This window comes from Hyla sarda, unplaced genomic scaffold, assembly GCF_029499605.1.
Source record: "Hyla sarda isolate aHylSar1 unplaced genomic scaffold, aHylSar1.hap1 scaffold_1517, whole genome shotgun sequence".
NCBI lineage: Eukaryota > Metazoa > Chordata > Amphibia > Anura > Hylidae > Hyla > Hyla sarda.
The window spans coordinates 66,539-85,265 of NW_026608151.1; the positions used below are offsets into that span (position 1 = coordinate 66,539).

Consider the following 18,727-nt stretch of genomic DNA (forward strand, 5'->3'; position numbering starts at 1 on the left):
TTTGCCAGGAACCCTTCTTACTCCTCCTACTTGCATGTGACACTGGGCTTAGGATCTGCATAGGAAACACACACAAGCACACACCTACCTTTGTTGCCTGCAGATGCCTCCTTGGCTGTCCCCAAACGGTATCAAACCAACACCCACGGGAAGCTGTAAGCATAGAGGACATGCCTGCACCCCATTGGACTTACCTGTGTGGGTTAAACCCGGGTTATTTGACAACCTATGGCGGTGATGGTTCTGCTCAGGCAGAGCAGTGCTGATGCTCCTCATAAAGCTGTCGCTGCTGTGAAGGTTCTAGGTGACATCACAAATCCCTATGGTTACATACACAACAAAGCTGGGTTGTTGTTGTTTACACTCTGCAAGGCCTGTGGAAGTGAGTGACATCATAGCACTGTAGTTCTGAGGGTTCTAGATGGATGCAACAATCTCCTGTTGCTTCTATGAAGGCCATAATAGACGACATCACCAAACAGCTCCATAGTCACATACACAGCAAAGGAGAGATGTTGTTTACACCTAGTGATGTCAGTGGTATTGAGTGACATCACAGCACAGTGCTAAGGCTCCTGGGCCTGGACACAGCAGCGGCTGCAATATCTCAACGGAGAATACGTTTATATATATGTGTGTGTGTGCGCGTATATATATATATATATATATATATATATATATATATATATATATATATATATATTTCTCCGCCGAAATCACTTTTAAACCCATTTCCACCTTTTTTTCCCTTCTCTTCCTCTTACTTTTTTTTCACGTTTTTTTACGTTTTTCTCCTTTTCGCCTCTTTTCTGGGCGTATTATTCTTCTTTTTCTTCTTTTTTTTCATCTAATGCATACCCCATCAGTGCAGCAATGCTTATTCAATACCGCCAGCAGATGGAGACACTGGGGGATAATTTTCTAAGGATTTATACTGATTTTTCCTGTCTGAATTTGTCGCACAGAAAGTTGCAGGCCAAATATGTGTGACATTTCTGCGACTTTAGCTTCTAGAGCATTTTTACAACATTATACATAGGTGCTGAATACATAAAAAGCGACTGTTCAGCGACAGACAAGTCGCATCGGCTGAAAGTAGGCCAGAATGTCAGTCCATGTTGGAGCAGGTTTAGATACAGTCTAAAGTATAGATCTCAAAGTCTGTGCACAGAATTTAGCAAGGGCCTCGCACCTTCTGATGCATCAGGTAGGTGCACAATAGCATAGCCTAACCCTCTGTACTTTGGTCTATATTGATGCGGGACATAGACAGCCAGCTGATGACCAATCCATTAGTGCAATGGATGGCTGGAAGCATTTGTCTTTGCCTTTGCAATACCACAGAAGCAATGCATGGTCAATGTACAGCAATGACACACCTGTGTGAACAGCCAGGAGACCCCCCCCCCCCCCCATGTTATGTTACATAGTTACATAGTTAGTACGGTCGAAAAAAGACATATGTCCATCAAGTTCAACCAGGGAATTAAGGGGTAGGGGTGTGGCGCGATATTGGGGAAGGGATGAGATTTTATATTTCTTCATAAGCATTAATCTTATTTTGTCAATTAGGAACATTCAGCACCCACCCGCTATCAAGGCTGCTGCCTATCATGTCATGCCCTACCTGCACAGGTGTGCTGGCTACTCAAATGATCCAATTAAGGAGGCCATTTAGTCAGCAGCAGCAGAAGTCCTGTGCCTGGACGCTCCAACAGCGGCCAGACACAAGCAGAAGCAGAAGCAGCAGAAGCAGCAGCAGCACCACCTTTTGTTTTTTGGCTGCAGCAGCAGCAAGGCCCACAGGGCTGGCTAGCTGGCTAGCCAGCAAGCAGGTAGCAATGAAAGTAGGAATCTTTCTTTTTAACCCTGTAAGGGGGTGGTGCACTGTACCCGAAGATACTGCCATATCGGGTCAATGCATAGGGCGACGGAAGCAAGCTTCGAAATCGGCCCCCGTTCTCAAAAATCCATTTAATATATGGTCCCCAGATAGGGGACGTATCAGATATTAAACTGATAAGAACAGATACTACACTTGATCTTAGCCAAAAGGCCGAGAAGCGATAACCGTGAAAGGGGCGGGCCCAACAAGGTGCCCTTCATGGGCACTATCACTGCTTGCTGTCAGGGAGGCTGCCAGACAACTTTCCATGCACACTCTGGGCTGGGGGGCAGTCAACCACCAGTACACACAGCAGAACCTAAACCCATACCATTATTGCTAAGCAGCAAGACAGGGGCCCATTGCACTCCCGCGGGGCCTTTTTAAATGCTATCCATAACCCGGATTTGCCAGGAACCCTTCTTACTCCTCCTACTTGCATGTGACACTGGGCTTAGGATCTGCATAGGAAACACACACACAAGCACACACCTACCTTTGTTGCCTGCAGATGCCTCCTTGGCTGTCCCCAAACGGTATCAAACCAACACCCACGGGAAGCTGTAAGCATAGAGGACATGCCTGCACCCCATTGGACTTACCTGTGTGGGTTAAACCCGGGTTATTTGACAACCTATGGCGGTGATGGTTCTGCTCAGGCAGAGCAGTGCTGATGCTCCTCATAAAGCTGTCGCTGCTGTGAAGGTTCTAGGTGACATCACAAATCCCTATGGTTACATACACAACAAAGCTGGGTTGTTGTTGTTTACACTCTGCAAGGCCTGTGGAAGTGAGTGACATCATAGCACTGTAGTTCTGAGGGTTCTAGATGGATGCAACAATCTCCTGTTGCTTCTATGAAGGCCATAATAGACGACATCACCAAACAGCTCCATAGTCACATACACAGCAAAGGAGAGATGTTGTTTACACCTAGTGATGTCAGTGGTATTGAGTGACATCACAGCACAGTGCTAAGGCTCCTGGGCCTGGACACAGCAGCGGCTGCAATATCTCAACGGAGAATACGTTTATATATATGTGTGTGTGTGCGCGTATATATATATATATATATATATATATATATAGATATATATATATATATATTTCTCCGCCGAAATCACTTTTAAACCCATTTCCACCTTTTTTTCCCTTCTCTTCCTCTTACTTTTTTTTCACGTTTTTTTACGTTTTTCTCCTTTTCGCCTCTTTTCTGGGCGTATTATTCTTCTTTTTCTTCTTTTTTTTCGTCTAATGCATACCCCATCAGTGCAGCAATGCTTATTCAATACCGCCAGCAGATGGAGACACTGGGGGATAATTTTCTAAGGATTTATACTGATTTTTCCTGTCTGAATTTGTCGCACAGAAAGTTGCAGGCCAAATATGTGTGACATTTCTGCGACTTTAGCTTCTAGAGCATTTTTACAACATTATACATAGGTGCTGAATACATAAAAAGCGACTGTTCAGCGACAGACAAGTCGCATCGGCTGAAAGTAGGCCAGAATGTCAGTCCATGTTGGAGCAGGTTTAGATACAGTCTAAAGTATAGATCTCAAAGTCTGTGCACAGAATTTAGCAAGGGCCTCGCACCTTCTGATGCATCAGGTAGGTGCACAATAGCATAGCCTAACCCTCTGTACTTTGGTCTATATTGATGCGGGACATAGTCAGCCAGCTGATGACTAATCCATTAGTGCAATGGATGGCTGGAAGCATTTGTCTTTGCCTTTGCAATACCACAGAAGCAATGCATGGTCAATGTACAGCAATGACACACCTGTGTGAACAGCCAGGAGACCCCCCCCCCCCCCCCATGTTATGTTACATAGTTACATAGTTAGTACGGTCGAAAAAAGACATATGTCCATCAAGTTCAACCAGGGAATTAAGGGGTAGGGGTGTGGCGCGATATTGGGGAAGGGATGAGATTTTATATTTCTTCATAAGCATTAATCTTATTTTGTCAATTAGGAACATTCAGCACCCACCCGCTATCAAGGCAGCTGCCTATCATGTCATGCCCTACCTGCACAGGTGTGCTGGCTACTCAAATGATCCAATTAAGGAGGCCATTTAGTCAGCAGCAGCAGAAGTCCTGTGCCTGGACGCTCCAACAGCGGCCAGACACAAGCAGAAGCAGAAGCAGCAGCAGCAGCACCACCTTTTGTTTTTTGGCTGCAGCAGCAGCAAGGCCCACAGGGCTGGCTAGCTGGCTAGCCAGCAAGCAGGTAGCAATGAAAGTAGGAATCTTTCTTTTTAACCCTGTAAGGGGGTGGTGCACTGTACCCGAAGATACTGCCATATCGGGTCAATGCATAGGGCGACGGAAGCAAGCTTCGAAATCGGCCCCCGTTCTCAAAAATCCATTTAATATATGGTCCCCAGATAGGGGACGTATCAGATATTAAACTGATAAGAACAGATACTACACTTGATCTTAGCCAAAAGGCCGAGAAGCGATAACCGTGAAAGGGGCGGGCCCAACAAGGTGCCCTTCATGGGCACTATCACTGCTTGCTGTCAGGGAGGCTGCCAGACAATTTTCCATGCACACTCTGGGCTGGGGGGCAGTCAACCACCAGTACACACAGCAGAACCTAAACCCATACCATTATTGCTAAGCAGCAAGACAGGGGCCCATTGCACTCCCACGGGGCCTTTTTAAATGCAATCCATAACCCGGATTTGCCAGGAACCCTTCTTACTCCTCCTACTTGCATGTGACACTGGGCTTAGGATCTGCATAGGAAACACACACACAAGCACACACCTACCTTTGTTGCCTGCAGATGCCTCCTTGGCTGTCCCCAAACGGTATCAAACCAACACCCACGGGAAGCTGTAAGCATAGAGGACATGCCTGCACCCCATTGGACTTACCTGTGTGGGTTAAACCCGGGTTATTTGACAACCTATGGCGGTGATGGTTCTGCTCAGGCAGAGCAGTGCTGATGCTCCTCATAAAGCTGTCGCTGCTGTGAAGGTTCTAGGTGACATCACAAATCCCTATGGTTACATACACAACAAAGCTGGGTTGTTGTTGTTTACACTCTGCAAGGCCTGTGGAAGTGAGTGACATCATAGCACTGTAGTTCTGAGGGTTCTAGATGGATGCAACAATCTCCTGTTGCTTCTATGAAGGCCATAATAGACGACATCACCAAACAGCTCCATAGTCACATACACAGCAAAGGAGAGATGTTGTTTACACCTAGTGATGTCAGTGGTATTGAGTGACATCACAGCACAGTGCTAAGGCTCCTGGGCCTGGACACAGCAGCGGCTGCAATATCTCAACGGAGAATACGTTTATATATATGTGTGTGTGTGCGCGTATATATATATATATATATATATATATATATATATATATATATATATTTCTCCGCCGAAATCACTTTTAAACCCATTTCCACCTTTTTTCCCTTCTCTTCCTCTTACTTTTTTTTCACGTTTTTTTACGTTTTTCTCCTTTTCGCCTCTTTTCTGGGCGTATTATTCTTCTTTTTCTTCTTTTTTTTCGTCTAATGCATACCCCATCAGTGCAGCAATGCTTATTCAATACCGCCAGCAGATGGAGACACTGGGGGATAATTTTCTAAGGATTTATACTGATTTTTCCTGTCTGAATTTGTCGCACAGAAAGTTGCAGGCCAAATATGTGTGACATTTCTGCGACTTTAGCTTCTAGAGCATTTTTACAACATTATACATAGGTGCTGAATACATAAAAAGCGACTGTTCAGCGACAGACAAGTCGCATCGGCTGAAAGTAGGCCAGAATGTCAGTCCATGTTGGAGCAGGTTTAGATACAGTCTGAAGTATAGATCTCAAAGTCTGTGCACAGAATTTAGCAAGGGCCTCGCACCTTCTGATGCATCAGGTAGGTGCACAATAGCATAGCCTAACCCTCTGTACTTTGGTCTATATTGATGCGGGACATAGACAGCCAGCTGATGACCAATCCATTAGTGCAATGGATGGCTGGAAGCATTTGTCTTTGCCTTTGCAATACCACAGAAGCAATGCATGGTCAATGTACAGCAATGACACACCTGTGTGAACAGCCAGGAGACCCCCCAACCCCCCATGTTATGTTACATAGTTACATAGTTAGTACGGTCGAAAAAAGACATATGTCCATCAAGTTCAACCAGGGAATTAAGGGGTAGGGGTGTGGCGCGATATTGGGGAAGGGATGAGATTTTATATTTCTTCATAAGCATTAATCTTATTTTGTCAATTAGGAACATTCAGCACCCACCCGCTATCAAGGCAGCTGCCTATCATGTCATGCCCTACCTGCACAGGTGTGCTGGCTACTCAAATGATCCAATTAAGGAGGCCATTTAGTCAGCAGCAGCAGAAGTCCTGTGCCTGGACGCTCCAACAGCGGCCAGACACAAGCAGAAGCAGAAGCAGCAGAAGCAGCAGCAGCAGCAGCACCACCTTTTGTTTTTTGGCTGCAGCAGCAGCAAGGCCCACAGGGCTGGCTAGCTGGCTAGCCAGCAAGCAGGTAGCAATGAAAGTAGGAATCTTTCTTTTTAACCCTGTAAGGGGGTGGTGCACTGTACCCGAAGATACTGCCATATCGGGTCAATGCATAGGGCGACGGAAGCAAGCTTCGAAATCGGCCCCCGTTCTCAAAAATCCATTTAATATATGGTCCCCAGATAGGGGACGTATCAGATATTAAACTGATAAGAACAGATACTACACTTGATCTTAGCCAAAAGGCCGAGAAGCGATAACCGTGAAAGGGGCGGGCCCAACAAGGTGCCCTTCATGGGCACTATCACTGCTTGCTGTCAGGGAGGCTGCCAGACAATTTTCCATGCACACTCTGGGCTGGGGGGCAGTCAACCACCAGTACACACAGCAGAACCTAAACCCATACCATTATTGCTAAGCAGCAAGACAGGGGCCCATTGCACTCCCACGGGGCCTTTTTAAATGCAATCCATAACCCGGATTTGCCAGGAACCCTTCTTACTCCTCCTACTTGCATGTGACACTGGGCTTAGGATCTGCATAGGAAACACACACACAAGCACACACCTACCTTTGTTGCCTGCAGATGCCTCCTTGGCTGTCCCCAAACGGTATCAAACCAACACCCACGGGAAGCTGTAAGCATAGAGGACATGCCTGCACCCCATTGGACTTACCTGTGTGGGTTAAACCCGGGTTATTTGACAACCTATGGCGGTGATGGTTCTGCTCAGGCAGAGCAGTGCTGATGCTCCTCATAAAGCTGTCGCTGCTGTGAAGGTTCTAGGTGACATCACAAATCCCTATGGTTACATACACAACAAAGCTGGGTTGTTGTTGTTTACACTCTGCAAGGCCTGTGGAAGTGAGTGACATCATAGCACTGTAGTTCTGAGGGTTCTAGATGGATGCAACAATCTCCTGTTGCTTCTATGAAGGCCATAATAGACGACATCACCAAACAGCTCCATAGTCACATACACAGCAAAGGAGAGATGTTGTTTACACCTAGTGATGTCAGTGGTATTGAGTGACATCACAGCACAGTGCTAAGGCTCCTGGGCCTGGACACAGCAGCGGCTGCAATATCTCAACGGAGAATACGTTTATATATATGTGTGTGTGTGCGCGGATATATATATATATATATATATATATATATATATATATATATATATATATTTCTCCGCCGAAATCACTTTTAAACCCATTTCCACCTTTTTTCCCTTCTCTTCCTCTTACTTTTTTTTCACGTTTTTTTACGTTTTTCTCCTTTTCGCCTCTTTTCTGGGCGTATTATTCTTCTTTTTCTTCTTTTTTTTCGTCTAATGCATACCCCATCAGTGCAGCAATGCTTATTCAATACCGCCAGCAGATGGAGACACTGGGGGATAATTTTCTAAGGATTTATACTGATTTTTCCTGTCTGAATTTGTCGCACAGAAAGTTGCAGGCCAAATATGTGTGACATTTCTGCGACTTTAGCTTCTAGAGCATTTTTACAACATTATACATAGGTGCTGAATACATAAAAAGCGACTGTTCAGCGACAGACAAGTCGCATCGGCTGAAAGTAGGCCAGAATGTCAGTCCATGTTGGAGCAGGTTTAGATACAGTCTAAAGTATAGATCTCAAAGTCTGTGCACAGAATTTAGCAAGGGCCTCGCACCTTCTGATGCATCAGGTAGGTGCACAATAGCATAGCCTAACCCTCTGTACTTTGGTCTATATTGATGCGGGACATAGACAGCCAGCTGATGACCAATCCATTAGTGCAATGGATGGCTGGAAGCATTTGTCTTTGCCTTTGCAATACCACAGAAGCAATGCATGGTCAATGTACAGCAATGACACACCTGTGTGAACAGCCAGGAGACCCCCCCCCCCCCCCCATGTTATGTTACATAGTTACATAGTTAGTACGGTCGAAAAAAGACATATGTCCATCAAGTTCAACCAGGGAATTAAGGGGTAGGGGTGTGGCGCGATATTGGGGAAGGGATGAGATTTTATATTTCTTCATAAGCATTAATCTTATTTTGTCAATTAGGAACATTCAGCACCCACCCGCTATCAAGGCAGCTGCCTATCATGTCATGCCCTACCTGCACAGGTGTGCTGGCTACTCAAATGATCCAATTAAGGAGGCCATTTAGTCAGCAGCAGCAGAAGTCCTGTGCCTGGACGCTCCAACAGCGGCCAGACACAAGCAGAAGCAGAAGCAGCAGAAGCAGCAGCAGCACCACCTTTTGTTTTTTGGCTGCAGCAGCAGCAAGGCCCACAGGGCTGGCTAGCTGGCTAGCCAGCAAGCAGGTAGCAATGAAAGTAGGAATCTTTCTTTTTAACCCTGTAAGGGGGTGGTGCACTGTACCCGAAGATACTGCCATATCGGGTCAATGCATAGGGCGACGGAAGCAAGCTTCGAAATCGGCCCCCGTTCTCAAAAATCCATTTAATATATGGTCCCCAGATAGGGGACGTATCAGATATTAAACTGATAAGAACAGATACTACACTTGATCTTAGCCAAAAGGCCGAGAAGCGATAACCGTGAAAGGGGCGGGCCCAACAAGGTGCCCTTCATGGGCACTATCACTGCTTGCTGTCAGGGAGGCTGCCAGACAATTTTCCATGCACACTCTGGGCTGGGGGGCAGTCAACCACCAGTACACACAGCAGAACCTAAACCCATACCATTATTGCTAAGCAGCAAGACAGGGGCCCATTGCACTCCCACGGGGCCTTTTTAAATGCAATCCATAACCCGGATTTGCCAGGAACCCTTCTTACTCCTCCTACTTGCATGTGACACTGGGCTTAGGATCTGCATAGGAAACACACACACAAGCACACACCTACCTTTGTTGCCTGCAGATGCCTCCTTGGCTGTCCCCAAACGGTATCAAACCAACACCCACGGGAAGCTGTAAGCATAGAGGACATGCCTGCACCCCATTGGACTTACCTGTGTGGGTTAAACCCGGGTTATTTGACAACCTATGGCGGTGATGGTTCTGCTCAGGCAGAGCAGTGCTGATGCTCCTCATAAAGCTGTCGCTGCTGTGAAGGTTCTAGGTGACATCACAAATCCCTATGGTTACATACACAACAAAGCTGGGTTGTTGTTGTTTACACTCTGCAAGGCCTGTGGAAGTGAGTGACATCATAGCACTGTAGTTCTGAGGGTTCTAGATGGATGCAACAATCTCCTGTTGCTTCTATGAAGGCCATAATAGACGACATCACCAAACAGCTCCATAGTCACATACACAGCAAAGGAGAGATGTTGTTTACACCTAGTGATGTCAGTGGTATTGAGTGACATCACAGCACAGTGCTAAGGCTCCTGGGCCTGGACACAGCAGCGGCTGCAATATCTCAACGGAGAATACGTTTATATATATGTGTGTGTGTGCGCGGATATATATATATATATATATATATATATATATATATATATATATATATATTTCTCCGCCGAAATCACTTTTAAACCCATTTCCACCTTTTTTCCCTTCTCTTCCTCTTACTTTTTTTTCACGTTTTTTTACGTTTTTCTCCTTTTCGCCTCTTTTCTGGGCGTATTATTCTTCTTTTTCTTCTTTTTTTTCGTCTAATGCATACCCCATCAGTGCAGCAATGCTTATTCAATACCGCCAGCAGATGGAGACACTGGGGGATAATTTTCTAAGGATTTATACTGATTTTTCCTGTCTGAATTTGTCGCACAGAAAGTTGCAGGCCAAATATGTGTGACATTTCTGCGACTTTAGCTTCTAGAGCATTTTTACAACATTATACATAGGTGCTGAATACATAAAAAGCGACTGTTCAGCGACAGACAAGTCGCATCGGCTGAAAGTAGGCCAGAATGTCAGTCCATGTTGGAGCAGGTTTAGATACAGTCTAAAGTATAGATCTCAAAGTCTGTGCACAGAATTTAGCAAGGGCCTCGCACCTTCTGATGCATCAGGTAGGTGCACAATAGCATAGCCTAACCCTCTGTACTTTGGTCTATATTGATGCGGGACATAGACAGCCAGCTGATGACCAATCCATTAGTGCAATGGATGGCTGGAAGCATTTGTCTTTGCCTTTGCAATACCACAGAAGCAATGCATGGTCAATGTACAGCAATGACACACCTGTGTGAACAGCCAGGAGACCCCCCCCCCCCCCCCCATGTTATGTTACATAGTTACATAGTTAGTACGGTCGAAAAAAGACATATGTCCATCAAGTTCAACCAGGGAATTAAGGGGTAGGGGTGTGGTGCGATATTGGGGAAGGGATGAGATTTTATATTTCTTCATAAGCATTAATCTTATTTTGTCAATTAGGAACATTCAGCACCCACCCGCTATCAAGGCAGCTGCCTATCATGTCATGCCCTACCTGCACAGGTGTGCTGGCTACTCAAATGATCCAATTAAGGAGGCCATTTAGTCAGCAGCAGCAGAAGTCCTGTGCCTGGACGCTCCAACAGCGGCCAGACACAAGCAGAAGCAGAAGCAGCAGAAGCAGCAGCAGCACCACCTTTTGTTTTTTGGCTGCAGCAGCAGCAAGGCCCACAGGGCTGGCTAGCTGGCTAGCCAGCAAGCAGGTAGCAATGAAAGTAGGAACCTTTCTTTTTAACCCTGTAAGGGGGTGGTGCACTGTACCCGAAGATACTGCCATATCGGGTCAATGCATAGGGCGACGGAAGCAAGCTTCGAAATCGGCCCCCGTTCTCAAAAATCCATTTAATATATGGTCCCCAGATAGGGGACGTATCAGATATTAAACTGATAAGAACAGATACTACACTTGATCTTAGCCAAAAGGCCGAGAAGCGATAACCGTGAAAGGGGCGGGCCCAACAAGGTGCCCTTCATGGGCACTATCACTGCTTGCTGTCAGGGAGGCTGCCAGACAATTTTCCATGCACACTCTGGGCTGGGGGGCAGTCAACCACCAGTACACACAGCAGAACCTAAACCCATACCATTATTGCTAAGCAGCAAGACAGGGGCCCATTGCACTCCCACGGGGCCTTTTTAAATGCAATCCATAACCCGGATTTGCCAGGAACCCTTCTTACTCCTCCTACTTGCATGTGACACTGGGCTTAGGATCTGCATAGGAAACACACACACAAGCACACACCTACCTTTGTTGCCTGCAGATGCCTCCTTGGCTGTCCCCAAACGGTATCAAACCAACACCCACGGGAAGCTGTAAGCATAGAGGACATGCCTGCACCCCATTGGACTTACCTGTGTGGGTTAAACCCGGGTTATTTGACAACCTATGGCGGTGATGGTTCTGCTCAGGCAGAGCAGTGCTGATGCTCCTCATAAAGCTGTCGCTGCTGTGAAGGTTCTAGGTGACATCACAAATCCCTATGGTTACATACACAACAAAGCTGGGTTGTTGTTGTTTACACTCTGCAAGGCCTGTGGAAGTGAGTGACATCATAGCACTGTAGTTCTGAGGGTTCTAGATGGATGCAACAATCTCCTGTTGCTTCTATGAAGGCCATAATAGACGACATCACCAAACAGCTCCATAGTCACATACACAGCAAAGGAGAGATGTTGTTTACACCTAGTGATGTCAGTGGTATTGAGTGACATCACAGCACAGTGCTAAGGCTCCTGGGCCTGGACACAGCAGCGGCTGCAATATCTCAACGGAGAATACGTTTATATATATGTGTGTGTGTGCGCGTATATATATATATATATATATATATATATATATATATATATATATATATATATTTCTCCGCCGAAATCACTTTTAAACCCATTTCCACCTTTTTTTCCCTTCTCTTCCTCTTACTTTTTTTTCACGTTTTTTTACGTTTTTCTCCTTTTCGCCTCTTTTCTGGGCGTATTATTCTTCTTTTTCTTCTTTTTTTCGTCTAATGCATACCCCATCAGTGCAGCAATGCTTATTCAATACCGCCAGCAGATGGAGACACTGGGGGATAATTTTCTAAGGATTTATACTGATTTTTCCTGTCTGAATTTGTCGCACAGAAAGTTGCAGGCCAAATATGTGTGACATTTCTGCGACTTTAGCTTCTAGAGCATTTTTACAACATTATACATAGGTGCTGAATACATAAAAAGCGACTGTTCAGCGACAGACAAGTCGCATCGGCTGAAAGTAGGCCAGAATGTCAGTCCATGTTGGAGCAGGTTTAGATACAGTCTAAAGTATAGATCTCAAAGTCTGTGCACAGAATTTAGCAAGGGCCTCGCACCTTCTGATGCATCAGGTAGGTGCACAATAGCATAGCCTAACCCTCTGTACTTTGGTCTATATTGATGCGGGACATAGACAGCCAGCTGATGACCAATCCATTAGTGCAATGGATGGCTGGAAGCATTTGTCTTTGCCTTTGCAATACCACAGAAGCAATGCATGGTCAATGTACAGCAATGACACACCTGTGTGAACAGCCAGGAGACCCCCCCCCCCCATGTTATGTTACATAGTTACATAGTTAGTACGGTCGAAAAAAGACATATGTCCATCAAGTTCAACCAGGGAATTAAGGGGTAGGGGTGTGGCGCGATATTGGGGAAGGGATGAGATTTTATATTTCTTTATAAGCATTAATCTTATTTTGTCAATTAGGAACATTCAGCACCCACCCGCTATCAAGGCAGCTGCCTATCATGTCATGCCCTACCTGCACAGGTGTGCTGGCTACTCAAATGATCCAATTAAGGAGGCCATTTAGTCAGCAGCAGCAGAAGTCCTGTGCCTGGACGCTCCAACAGCGGCCAGACACAAGCAGAAGCAGAAGCAGCAGAAGCAGCAGAAGCAGCAGCAGCACCACCTTTTGCTTTTTGGCTGCAGCAGCAGCAAGGCCCACAGGGCTGGCTAGCCAGCAAGCAGGTAGCAATGAAAGTAGGAATCTTTCTTTTTAACCCTGTAAGGGGGTGGTGCACTGTACCCGAAGATACTGCCATATCGGGTCAATGCATAGGGCGACGGAAGCAAGCTTCGAAATCGGCCCCCGTTCTCAAAAATCCATTTAATATATGGTCCCCAGATAGGGGACGTATCAGATATTAAACTGATAAGAACAGATACTACACTTGATCTTAGCCAAAAGGCCGAGAAGCGATAACCGTGAAAGGGGCGGGCCCAACAAGGTGCCCTTCATGGGCACTATCACTGCTTGCTGTCAGGGAGGCTGCCAGACAATTTTCCATGCACACTCTGGGCTGGGGGGCAGTCAACCACCAGTACACACAGCAGAACCTAAACCCATACCATTATTGCTAAGCAGCAAGACAGGGGCCCATTGCACTCCCACGGGGCCTTTTTAAATGCAATCCATAACCCGGATTTGCCAGGAACCCTTCTTACTCCTCCTACTTGCATGTGACACTGGGCTTAGGATCTGCATAGGAAACACACACACAAGCACACACCTACCTTTGTTGCCTGCAGATGCCTCCTTGGCTGTCCCCAAACGGTATCAAACCAACACCCACGGGAAGCTGTAAGCATAGAGGACATGCCTGCACCCCATTGGACTTACCTGTGTGGGTTAAACCCGGGTTATTTGACAACCTATGGCGGTGATGTTTCTGCTCAGGCAGAGCAGTGCTGATGCTCCTCATAAAGCTGTCGCTGCTGTGAAGGTTCTAGGTGACATCACAAATCCCTATGGTTACATACACAACAAAGCTGGGTTGTTGTTGTTTACACTCTGCAAGGCCTGTGGAAGTGAGTGACATCATAGCACTGTAGTTCTGAGGGTTCTAGATGGATGCAACAATCTCCTGTTGCTTCTATGAAGGCCATAATAGACGACATCACCAAACAGCTCCATAGTCACATACACAGCAAAGGAGAGATGTTGTTTACACCTAGTGATGTCAGTGGTATTGAGTGACATCACAGCACAGTGCTAAGGCTCCTGGGCCTGGACACAGCAGCGGCTGCAATATCTCAACGGAGAATACGTTTATATATATGTGTGTGTGTGCGCGTATATATATATATATATATATATATATATATATATATATATATATTTCTCCGCCGAAATCACTTTTAAACCCATTTCCACCTTTTTTTCCCTTCTCTTCCTCTTACTTTTTTTTCACGTTTTTTTACGTTTTTCTCCTTTTCGCCTCTTTTCTGGGCGTATTCTTCTTCTTTTTCTTCTTTTTTTTCGTCTAATGCATACCCCATCAGTGCAGCAATGCTTATTCAATACCGCCAGCAGATGGAGACACTGGGGGATAATTTTCTAAGGATTTATACTGATTTTTCCTGTCTGAATTTGTCGCACAGAAAGTTGCAGGCCAAATATGTGTGACATTTCTGCGACTTTAGCTTCTAGACCATTTTTACAACATTATACATAGGTGCTGAATACATAAAAAGCGACTGTTCAGCGACAGACAAGTCGCATCGGCTGAAAGTAGGCCAGAATGTCAGTCCATGTTGGAGCAGGTTTAGATACAGTCTAAAGTATAGATCTCAAAGTCTGTGCACAGAATTTAGCAAGGGCCTCGCACCTTCTGATGCATCAGGTAGGTGCACAATAGCATAGCCTAACCCTCTGTACTTTGGTCTATATTGATGCGGGACATAGACAGCCAGCTGATGACCAATCCATTAGTGCAATGGATGGCTGGAAGCATTTGTCTTTGCCTTTGCAATACCACAGAAGCAATGCATGGTCAATGTACAGCAATGACACACCTGTGTGAACAGCCAGGAGACCCCCCCCCCCCCATGTTATGTTACATAGTTACATAGTTAGTACGGTCGAAAAAAGACATATGTCCATCAAGTTCAACCAGGGAATTAAGGGGTAGGGGTGTGGCGCGATATTGGGGAAGGGATGAGATTTTATATTTCTTCATAAGCATTAATCTTATTTTGTCAATTAGGAACATTCAGCACCCACCCGCTATCAAGGCAGCTGCCTATCATGTCATGCCCTACCTGCACAGGTGTGCTGGCTACTCAAATGATCCAATTAAGGAGGCCATTTAGTCAGCAGCAGCAGAAGTCCTGTGCCTGGACGCTCCAACAGCGGCCAGACACAAGCAGAAGCAGAAGCAGCAGAAGCAGCAGCAGCACCACCTTTTGTTTTTTGGCTGCAGCAGCAGCAAGGCCCACAGGGCTGGCTAGCTGGCTAGCCAGCAAGCAGGTAGCAATGAAAGTAGGAATCTTTCTTTTTAACCCTGTAAGGGGGTGGTGCACTGTACCCGAAGATACTGCCATATCGGGTCAATGCATAGGGCGACGGAAGCAAGCTTCGAAATCGGCCCCCGTTCTCAAAAATCCATTTAATATATGGTCCCCAGATAGGGGACGTATCAGATATTAAACTGATAAGAACAGATACTACACTTGATCTTAGCCAAAAGGCCGAGAAGCGATAACCGTGAAAGGGGCGGGCCCAACAAGGTGCCCTTCATGGGCACTATCACTGCTTGCTGTCAGGGAGGCTGCCAGACAATTTTCCATGCACACTCTGGGCTGGGGGGCAGTCAACCACCAGTACACACAGCAGAACCTAAACCCATACCATTATTGCTAAGCAGCAAGACAGGGGCCCATTGCACTCCCACGGGGCCTTTTTAAATGCAATCCATAACCCGGATTTGCCAGGAACCCTTCTTACTCCTCCTACTTGCATGTGACACTGGGCTTAGGATCTGCATAGGAAACACACACACAAGCACACACCTACCTTTGTTGCCTGCAGATGCCTCCTTGGCTGTCCCCAAACGGTATCAAACCAACACCCACGGGAAGCTGTAAGCATAGAGGACATGCCTGCACCCCATTGGACTTACCTGTGTGGGTTAAACCCGGGTTATTTGACAACCTATGGCGGTGATGGTTCTGCTCAGGCAGAGCAGTGCTGATGCTCCTCATAAAGCTGTCGCTGCTGTGAAGGTTCTAGGTGACATCACAAATCCCTATGGTTACATACACAACAAAGCTGGGTTGTTGTTGTTTACACTCTGCAAGGCCTGTGGAAGTGAGTGACATCATAGCACTGTAGTTCTGAGGGTTCTAGATGGATGCAACAATCTCCTGTTGCTTCTATGAAGGCCATAATAGACGACATCACCAAACAGCTCCATAGTCACATACACAGCAAAGGAGAGATGTTGTTTACACCTAGTGATGTCAGTGGTATTGAGTGACATCACAGCACAGTGCTAAGGCTCCTGGGCCTGGACACAGCAGCGGCTGCAATATCTCAACGGAGAATACGTTTATATATATGTGTGTGTGTGCGCGTATATATATATATATATATATATATATATATATATATATATATATTTCTCCGCCGAAATCACTTTTAAACCCATTTCCACCTTTTTTTCCCTTCTCTTCCTCTTACTTTTTTTTCACGTTTTTTTACGTTTTTCTCCTTTTCGCCTCTTTTCTGGGCGTATTATTCTTCTTTTTCTTCTTTTTTTTCGTCTAATGCATACCCCATCAGTGCAGCAATGCTTATTCAATACCGCCAGCAGATGGAGACACTGGGGGATAATTTTCTAAGGATTTATACTGATTTTTCCTGTCTGAATTTGTCGCACAGAAAGTTGCAGGCCAAATATGTGTGACATTTCTGCGACTTTAGCTTCTAGAGCATTTTTACAACATTATACATAGGTGCTGAATACATAAAAAGCGACTGTTCAGCGACAGACAAGTCGCATCGGCTGAAAGTAGGCCAGAATGTCAGTCCATGTTGGAGCAGGTTTAGATACAGTCTAAAGTATAGATCTCAAAGTCTGTGCACAGAATTTAGCAAGGGCCTCGCACCTTCTGATGCATCAGGTAGGTGCACAATAGCATAGCCTAACCCTCTGTACTTTGGTCTATATTGATGCGGGACATAGACAGCCAGCTGATGACCAATCCATTAGTGCAATGGATGGCTGGAAGCATTTGTCTTTGCCTTTGCAATACCACAGAAGCAATGCATGGTCAATGTACAGCAATGACACACCTGTGTGAACAGCCAGGAGACCCCCCCCCCCCCCATGTTATGTTACATAGTTACATAGTTAGTACGGTCGAAAAAAGACATATGTCCATCAAGTTCAACCAGGGAATTAAGGGGTAGGGGTGTGGCGCGATATTGGGGAAGGGATGAGATTTTATATTTCTTCATAAGCATTAATCTTATTTTGTCAATTAGGAACATTCAGCACCCACCCGCTATCAAGGCAGCTGCCTATCATGTCATGCCCTACCTGCACAGGTGTGCTGGCTACTCAAATGATCCAATTAAGGAGGCCATTTAGTCAGCAGCAGCAGAAGTCCTGTGCCTGGACGCTCCAACAGCGGCCAGACACAAGCAGAAGCAGAAGCAGCAGAAGCAGCAGCAGCACCACCTTTTGTTTTTTGGCTGCAGCAGCAGCAAGGCCCACAAAGCTGGCTAGCTGGCTAGCCGGCAAGCAGGTAGCAATGAAAGTAGGAATCTTTCTTTTTAACCCTGTAAGGGGGTGGTGCACTGTACCCGAAGATACTGCCATATCGGGTCAATGCATAGGGCGACGGAAGCAAGCTTCGAAATCGGCCCCCGTTCTCAAAAATCCATTTAATATATGGTCCCCAGATAGGGGACGTATCAGATATTAAACTGATAAGAACAGATACTACACTTGATCTTAGCCAAAAGGCCGAGAAGCGATAACCGTGAAAGGGGCGGGCCCAACAAGGTGCCCTTCATGGGCACTATCACTGCTTGCTGTCAGGGAGGCTGCCAGACAATTTTCCATGCACACTCTGGGCTGGGGGGCAGTCAACCACCAGTACACACAGCAGAACCTAAACCCATACCATTATTGCTAAGCAGCAAGACAGGGGCCCATTGCACTCCCACGGGGCCTTTTTAAATGCAATCCATAACCCGGATTTGCCAGGAACCCTTCTTACTCCTCCTACTTGCATGTGACACTGGGCTTAGGATCTGCATAGGAAACACACACACAAGCACACACCTACCTTTGTTGCCTGCAGATGCCTCCTTGGCTGTCCCCAAACGGTATCAAACCAACACCCACGGGAAGCTGTAAGCATAGAGGACATGCCTGCACCCCATTGGACTTACCTGTGTGGGTTAAACCCGGGTTATTTGACAACCTATGGCGGTGATGTTTCTGCTCAGGCAGAGCAGTGCTGATGCTCCTCATAAAGCTGTCGCTGCTGTGAAGGTTCTAGGTGACATCACAAATCCCTATGGTTACATACACAACAAAGCTGGGTTGTTGTTGTTTACACTCTGCAAGGCCTGTGGAAGTGAGTGACATCATAGCACTGTAGTTCTATTATGGTCCTTCATAGAAGC

General features: G+C 46.1%; 8 non-coding genes across 8 annotated transcripts; all 8 read right to left on the reverse strand.

Moving 5' to 3' along the window:
* Positions 1-1,877: 1,877 nt before the first annotated feature.
* Positions 1,878-2,068, reverse strand: LOC130309206 (U2 spliceosomal RNA). The gene has a single exon (XR_008857905.1). It is a non-coding gene; the product is annotated as a U2 spliceosomal RNA (small nuclear RNA).
* Positions 2,069-4,161: 2,093 nt separating this feature from the next.
* Positions 4,162-4,352, reverse strand: LOC130309208 (U2 spliceosomal RNA). The gene has a single exon (XR_008857907.1). It is a non-coding gene; the product is annotated as a U2 spliceosomal RNA (small nuclear RNA).
* Positions 4,353-6,450: 2,098 nt separating this feature from the next.
* Positions 6,451-6,641, reverse strand: LOC130309210 (U2 spliceosomal RNA). The gene has a single exon (XR_008857908.1). It is a non-coding gene; the product is annotated as a U2 spliceosomal RNA (small nuclear RNA).
* Positions 6,642-8,739: 2,098 nt separating this feature from the next.
* Positions 8,740-8,930, reverse strand: LOC130309211 (U2 spliceosomal RNA). Its single transcript, XR_008857909.1, has one exon. It is a non-coding gene; the product is annotated as a U2 spliceosomal RNA (small nuclear RNA).
* Positions 8,931-11,029: 2,099 nt separating this feature from the next.
* LOC130309212 (U2 spliceosomal RNA) lies at positions 11,030-11,220 on the reverse strand. Its single transcript, XR_008857910.1, has one exon. It is a non-coding gene; the product is annotated as a U2 spliceosomal RNA (small nuclear RNA).
* A 2,097-nt stretch (positions 11,221-13,317) lies between these two features.
* On the reverse strand, positions 13,318-13,508 carry LOC130309213 (U2 spliceosomal RNA). The gene has a single exon (XR_008857911.1). It is a non-coding gene; the product is annotated as a U2 spliceosomal RNA (small nuclear RNA).
* Positions 13,509-15,598: 2,090 nt separating this feature from the next.
* On the reverse strand, positions 15,599-15,789 carry LOC130309214 (U2 spliceosomal RNA). Its single transcript, XR_008857913.1, has one exon. It is a non-coding gene; the product is annotated as a U2 spliceosomal RNA (small nuclear RNA).
* Positions 15,790-17,880: 2,091 nt separating this feature from the next.
* On the reverse strand, positions 17,881-18,071 carry LOC130309215 (U2 spliceosomal RNA). The gene has a single exon (XR_008857914.1). It is a non-coding gene; the product is annotated as a U2 spliceosomal RNA (small nuclear RNA).
* Between the last annotated feature and the right edge of the window lie 656 nt (positions 18,072-18,727).